This window comes from Apaloderma vittatum, unplaced genomic scaffold, assembly GCF_000703405.1.
Source record: "Apaloderma vittatum isolate BGI_N311 unplaced genomic scaffold, ASM70340v1 scaffold6304, whole genome shotgun sequence".
Classification (NCBI taxonomy): Eukaryota; Metazoa; Chordata; class Aves; order Trogoniformes; family Trogonidae; genus Apaloderma; species Apaloderma vittatum.
The window spans coordinates 330-7,598 of record NW_009714231.1 but is presented as its reverse complement, the minus strand read 5'-3'; positions in this window follow the sequence as shown (position 1 = coordinate 7,598).

Below are 7,269 nucleotides of genomic sequence, written 5' to 3'. Positions count from 1 at the left end.
AAATCCAAGACCAATAAAAATAGATAGAGAGCCTGTACGCGTCCTTTTCGAGATGACCTACAGGAGACTAGTGAAAGCCTTTGACCACAAACGTACATCTTCTGGAGACGATCCGAAGTACAACCTCTCGTACTGTTCCGAACGGTCGGCACTACGAGAACTCCTCAGGCTCAGAACATCTGCTAAGAAATTCGCCTTTACATTTTCCTGACAGCTTTCCTTCTGCCAGCTCTTGGCTCCACGCACTTTGCTTTATTTAACAAGTGGCCAGCTCCCAGCGTAGTAATAAACTGTCTCGCTGTGCCAGCTTTCTATTTGGATGCAAGAGCTTGAATACAGAGGAATTCAAATTAAAAATCAATTAATTACAAAGGGGTAAAATATTTAGGAATTAAACTAGGAATTATTTAGAAACTTAGGGCTGAAACCACTGGAATCATCACACTAGATCAAGTGCGTAATCGTGCTAGTTCAGGATAAAATTTCTAGCAGAACAACAGCAGTTCTTTAAATAAAAGAGCAAGAATTTCTACAGCAGTCAACTAGAGTTTAACTCCCACACAAAGGAACTTCCTACCCTTCTTACCCTAAGTAAGTTCCTTAAAGAATAAGGACTCGGATCCCTTCCTTGGCTTTTCACTGCTACAACGTTCAAATGCTCCATTAACACCAGCACCACCACTGGTTCCCGTGAACCAGGAGCTCCGCAAAGCGCTCTGCCCGTGCACGCCAGCTCACTGCTCAAGCCCCTGAGCGTGCGCCCATTTATTACGGGTAAAAGCCAGAAGAAGCTGAAGTGTCACAGCTGAAGCAGACCCTTATCACTGTGCCGTAAAGGAGCCGGGATCTCCACGAGATGAGTGAGCAGGAGCAGATATCCAGTCCTAAACTGCTCGACTTAGGCTGGCTGAAGGAATGTGTACACACAAACCAAAGTCGAGCCTAGTCAGTGATGAGAGGCTTAAGAAATTTAAATGCATAACTTCAGAGGTGCACCCGCATCATAAGAACGGTCTATCTAGTTTAATAATCTGTTAACCAAAGGGCTAATCCCAGCTAATCCCAAGGGAAGCCAACCCCCACGGTGGATGGTGAACACCCGACGAGCCTAACTCTGAACTATCTCACCCCAATCGCCAACTTTGCGTCTGAAGCGAACGTCTCTGGCTTACTCCTATTAACAGAACTGTTTGTATAATAAATATTACGTAAGGGCTTATACTTCTTGACAAGCCTAACTATTGGTGAATCTTTCCAAATCCTGCTTGTCAGTCACCCTGCAGCACTGCTGAGGAGCTGTGTGCTGTTTTCACCATGCTGCCTCTTTATGGTAATAAAACCAAAACAATGTTACCTAATAATACTTCACCTGATCCAAAAAAAAATTACATGCTTGCAAAGCATAAAAGGAGCAAGTGTAACAGCTGAAGTGACACAGGTTAGACTCGATGCTTCTAGTAAGGTTTTACAATCCAAAATCTACTATTTTTTTTAATTTCAGTTTGGTGTGCATGAAACTAAAGGATTACAGCACTTGCCAAACCCTAAGATCAAAGCCCAACAATTCTCATCACTGTATTAGGGTTTAGGGTTTTTCAAGGTCTCCTAAAACACAGAAAAACCAGGATGAGAAAGCTTTTTATAAATGTCTAGTAGAGACCTTTATTCGATCTGCAAATCCAAATCTCTCTGGATTAAGAATTCAAGATGCATAAAGAGCTGTCCAAATTGCAGACAATGCTGGGTTTAACAATAGGCTTGATCTTAAAAAACAACATCTTCTGAGGACAGAAGAATTAGCTGTGTAGCACTGTGCCTGCAAAAAAGAAAGTTTAGGTTTAAGCAGAGACAACTTCAGAGACTCCTTCGAAAGGCAATTACCTATTTTTAGGCTTTTTCTTACCTCCTACAAATATCAAGCCAATTTTACAGAAGAGTGCAAAGCACCAAAAAACATTTCAAGGGACTGAGTGAACGGGTAGCCTAAACAATATTTACCCTCTGACCCTCGAAAAAGCAAAGGCACAATGCAGCACGCACATCCAAATATTGCCAGTGTGGCGCAGCACACACTGTGGAGGCTCTCGTAACTTAATTCAGTGGGGGGAAAAAAACCCCAAACAACAAAACAGTTCTCTTGTTGGCACCCAGGCTCTGGCACGAGAGCCTCCTCCCTCTGATCCACTAAAAATAATGAAGGACAGACACACCTGTAAGAACAAAACAACGCTATAAACCGCCCAACATACTTAACTTATGAGCATTTAATCTCACAAGACCTGTAGCCTCACGCTGACAGACAGTGTGTATCGCGGAGATGACGGAATGTGTTTTACTGTAAGCGATACCTTGAAACCGCTTTTACGTTCCTGCTAATACCGTGTTTTGGAAAGACAAATACGCTCCTCATGAGGTGCAAAGAAAGCATCTCGCTGCATACAGCATCACCAATTCTGAAGCTGTAGCACGTGTGTGAACTGTCACCCTACTTCGCCTTGCTCTAAAATAAATTTACTCTTCCCCAAGAGGTGGCTGATCAAGGCAAGAGCAAGCCCCCCCTGAGCGGTTTTGCCATAAGGCTGACGCGCTTCAAAGCAGCAGATCCTCTAAGACCAGTATTTGGGATGAAGGAATCTTTCCAAACTTTAAACCTGTTGATGAAACTCTAGTAACGCTCATCAGAATTCAAATACCTGCTGAGATCAGCCAGATAGCACAGGCAGGTCTGCCCTGCAATAAAACCACAGACCTTTCAGATGTTTTAAGAGTGTCCGTGACCCGCTGGTCGGGGAAGATGACACATCCCCTACACATCCACATTCGTGCTCAGCATTTGCTTCTGAGAAGGAAAATTTCACCCAAAAGGAGATAACAGCTTGAAGTTCCCCCCAAAAGTTTTCCAAGGTAACATTAGTTGATGGAAGAAAAGCTAAAAAAGGCCAAACAGGACTCAAAGGATGCTGTAAAGCTTTTGATTTCCACTGGTTATCAGGGCAGGAAAGGGCTCGATGGAAAAACCTTTAGAAACAAGAATCTGAATGGCTTCAGCCTACTCAAAATACCGGATGAGGTGCACCAAAAGACATCTACAGTCAAAACTAATTCTCTAGAGCCATTCATACGACTGGGTAATTAAAATCTTGTCACTCAGCTCCTGAGTCCTTTTCTAAACGTAGCTTTATAACAAGCACATATGTTTTTAGCGTTTTACTCTCTAAAAATAGGCAACTAAAATTACCTCAGTTCTGTTCTAGGACGTATGTTTCTAAGAATTTCAAACTTCAATGAGAAAAAGAATAAGGAGCTTTATTAATCCGCATTTGGAGCGAATTATGGTAGCCAAGTAGTAAAATTACCAAGGCCACAACTAATTGGCCCACTGGAAATATTCACTTCACGCCAAGGAGCATCCAACTACACCCATCTCTAGCAGCCACACACACTTCAAAGTGTCAAATTCACAGAGACTAGTAAATCCCTTTGTAGCTACGATCAATGCAATCATCGTAGCCTTATGAATTACAGAACTCAAAGAGGCCTTTTCGGGGGAGGAGAAGAGCAAACGCAATCCTGGTTTTGAAGCTCGTGGCTTAAGGGTACACACAGAACCCCGAGGTCCTGACTTTGAAACACCAGACTCGAACACTCAGCGTGGCAGCTTTAACGCTCGAATTCAGATCTAATTCCATGCGCTGGAAAAGTAAGTCACAATTCTGAGCAACCTGACCATTTACTGGTACCAGACCCTTCGCTCGCAAGGGATACTGAGCACAAATACTACACCCATTAAGCTTAATTTTTCAGGGTTTACATACGGGAGTGTCACAATTAATCTTTAACTGGCATGCAGCAGAACCAGAAGGCTACACATTCTTTAGCAGATACTGCATAATTAACTTATAAAAAGCAACAGATACAGGTTAAACATTACTAACTATAACAGAATATCCTTAAGACCTATCAGAGGGGCTGTGAATGATATTGAAAAGAGCTGTCTAGCTCAGGTTGCAAATCCTACTTGAAAGTTAAGAGAGGTTGCTTTGCAACCAAGGAACACCTCAGTGTCATTTCCAACAAAAGAGATGAATCATGGCCCTCTCCAAAGGAGGTAATTTTATAGAGGTGAATACCAGGAAGTTAAAGACAACCAACCATGCACCTTTCTACAGCTCCACCACTACACCCTGCGCCGGACAGGTGATGGTTTGGAGCCGTGACAGCATTAAGAACTTCCATTTAGAAGCTTAAAACAACCGTTGAACTTTGGGAGCCAGATGTTTGTTTCTGTTGCTACTTACTCATGTTCGCCTTTTCAGCACGATGCTGAAGCAGAGAACGGGCGCACATCCCCCTCTTTGTTCCAGCCCTCAGTTGGGCCTCCCAGGAGTCAAAAGCAGAACGGAAAAAAAAAAAAAAGTTGACCCAGACACTGAGTAATACGAGTGCGCCGCACTGATAACGAGACCCTGAGAATCAATTAAATCTCAAGCCAACAGATGAATAAAGTAGATGAAGTTATTTCCACCAAAAAAAAAAAAAAAAGAAAATCCTAATTGTGCTCATTCAGAAACATCCACACACGCCCAACAAATCAACAGTTTAAAATGGTAAAAGATGACACAACTGGCAGAGCGATCACAGGATTGTGAGCAGGCGACTGTCGCAGCTCAGGATCTGCCACCGACATGCGGCGCCCGATTCCCCCACAGCCACGCTTGGCCCTGGCTGTGATAACAGTTCCCTGGGAAATAGCTCATCTCAGCTAAGGATTTGGGGGATTTTCAGTGAAATAAATGGCAATTACACACTGTCACTTGATATAAATGCTGCACAACTCTACAGACTTCAAAAATATCTCAAGTAACTGGACCAAACTTAATATATAGGTTTGCAGGTACTTAACAAGCACAGTTTCAAAAGGCTACGAAATTAAACTATCAAGGGACAGACTTCAGCATCGTTCCTTTATCAAGAAGAAACAAATACTAGAGAGAGGGCCAATGCCTCAGCCTGAAACTGGGAAGTGCCACAATGAACCACACACACGCATCATTTCTTTTTAAGGCTTTGAAATCTCTCTGGTCACTGTTGCCACTGAAGCAACAGCCTTATTTTTCGAATCACAAAAGGCTTTATCCTCCAAAACTTATTTGAAAGAGCCATACAAGTGAAGGCAAAATGTTTAAGTTATTTATATGGACAAAAGCCAACACAAGTGTACTACCCCAAAGGTGAGGCTGGGTTTTTAACATTTTTTTAGGCCTTGGTGCTCAACACTTACCAAAAATCTACACAGAGGGCTGCCAAATCCTATTTAGCGGCTGTAAGTAAGAAACACAAACTGACTGATCAAGTGTTTGCTCGTAATATCTGGACTTAACTCACTAATTCCAGTTTGCTATTAAAGATGCAAAATAACAAAGGAAACAAACGCTTCTGATGTACCTAACGTAAAGCTTCCCTAATCTTGTGATTAATCATGATTTATTCTGGTGCCAGAGTTTCAGTACTCACCCCGCAGGTCAGAAAGCATCACTGGTTTAAATATCTGATGTGGATTGCTGCCTGTGCAGCCATTACCATACTGGACTGAAGCAGAGGGACTATAATATTCTCGGTTGGTTATAGAAACTGATACCTGGATCTTCCAGAGCAGGCAGTGTATGTCCTTCCCTAATCAAAATCTGCGAAATTCCAAGTTTGCGTCTTAACATAAAATGACTTTTCCCTCAGTACGCTGAAAACAGAACGCCTCTGACCAGCCCCCCTCCACCTTAGCACAAAGTGCTAGCAGAAGTGCCCAACCGGTCCCTAATGGAACCCATCAGAACTGAAAGCACACAAATGGGGTTTTTTATGTTTTCTAGACTCAATCCCAGCTCAATGACAAGCAACTAGTACCCATTCGCATACTCTTAAGTAAGCCATTCCCTTGGACAAGAAGCACCCTGTCCTCCTCGTCCTGCAGGTGGGCTGGTTGTTCTTTTCTCCATTAAGGTCAGAACAGTCACCTCCTCCTTTTCTGGAACGTGCCTTTATCACGGCTTTGGACACTGGCAGCCACAAACTTCCCCAGGCTTCTAACTCAAGGCAAGTGTGCCAACACTTGCCCTGTGTCCCTTCTTGCATCTCTCCTGTATTTACTTGCACACAGCTGGGACGTGGCCTCACGATTCTTTGGACTACGGTGGTTAAAAGTCATTTAAAAAATAAAAGTATATACTTTAGATATGTTTTTTAAAACACCCTATATTTTTTTCATTCTCTTTACCATAGGAACACCATGATGCAAACAAGAGGGTTTTTTACAACCTGGAACCTGCGAGATCAGTGTTCTTCCTTAACACGTGCCTCAGCTGGTAGGAAAGTCCAGGATTTCACATCGTCAGGTGCTATCCATCGCTCTAGGAATTTATTGAGCAATCCCTTGAGCAGCAAGCAATATTAAAAATAGCTCAACAGGACTAAAATCTGCAAATCTATCACCATCTCCACAAGAAGCCTTCAAATCCTCGCTATTCCTGGATCCGAACTAAGTTTCCAAGGCTGCTGCTCACTACTACTGTCTCCTCGGAGGCAATGATGGCTTAAAAAGCCACTACTCCCCTCCCCCCGAGTGTTATTTTTAACCTGGATGATTTCAGTGATCCCATTTACAGCACAGCCCCACAGCTGTACCAGGGCTGAGGAGCAGCAACTTGGGTGCAAAGACAGGAATAGGTGGCTCGGATTAAGGCGGAAGAGATTGGGAATTTCTCGAGCTGGCATTTTCACCCAGGCTGACGCGCTGTCAGACAGAGACCCCAGCAACAGCATCAGCCCCCGAGGACTCGAGCTAGAGCAAAATCCTCGAGGTGATTTACATTTTCAATATTTCTTCCACATGACAGAAACTTACTCATCTCTGGTTGTCTTCCGCCAGGTCTCAAAACTCCCAAGAACCACTATCATCCACAGCCCTCCCCAACTTCCACAGACACTCGGGGCAGAAGCACTTGCTCTCTTCCGTACCTGTGCTTCCGATTCAGCGGTTTTATTACCCCGATGTTACCTCATTTTTAAAACAAGATCTTAAATACCTCTTTTGACCCAATATTTACATCCATACCCATCTCAGTATTTGAAATCTGCCTCAAATATGTCGCAGCTCTCGATACAGTCACCTCATTTCACGAAAAAAAAAGTCTGGTGAGCCCTTACAATTCTGTATCTATTTCGAATCGTTGCACGAGGAAAAAGACATGAAAGCAAATTCAGGAAATCTTGGCA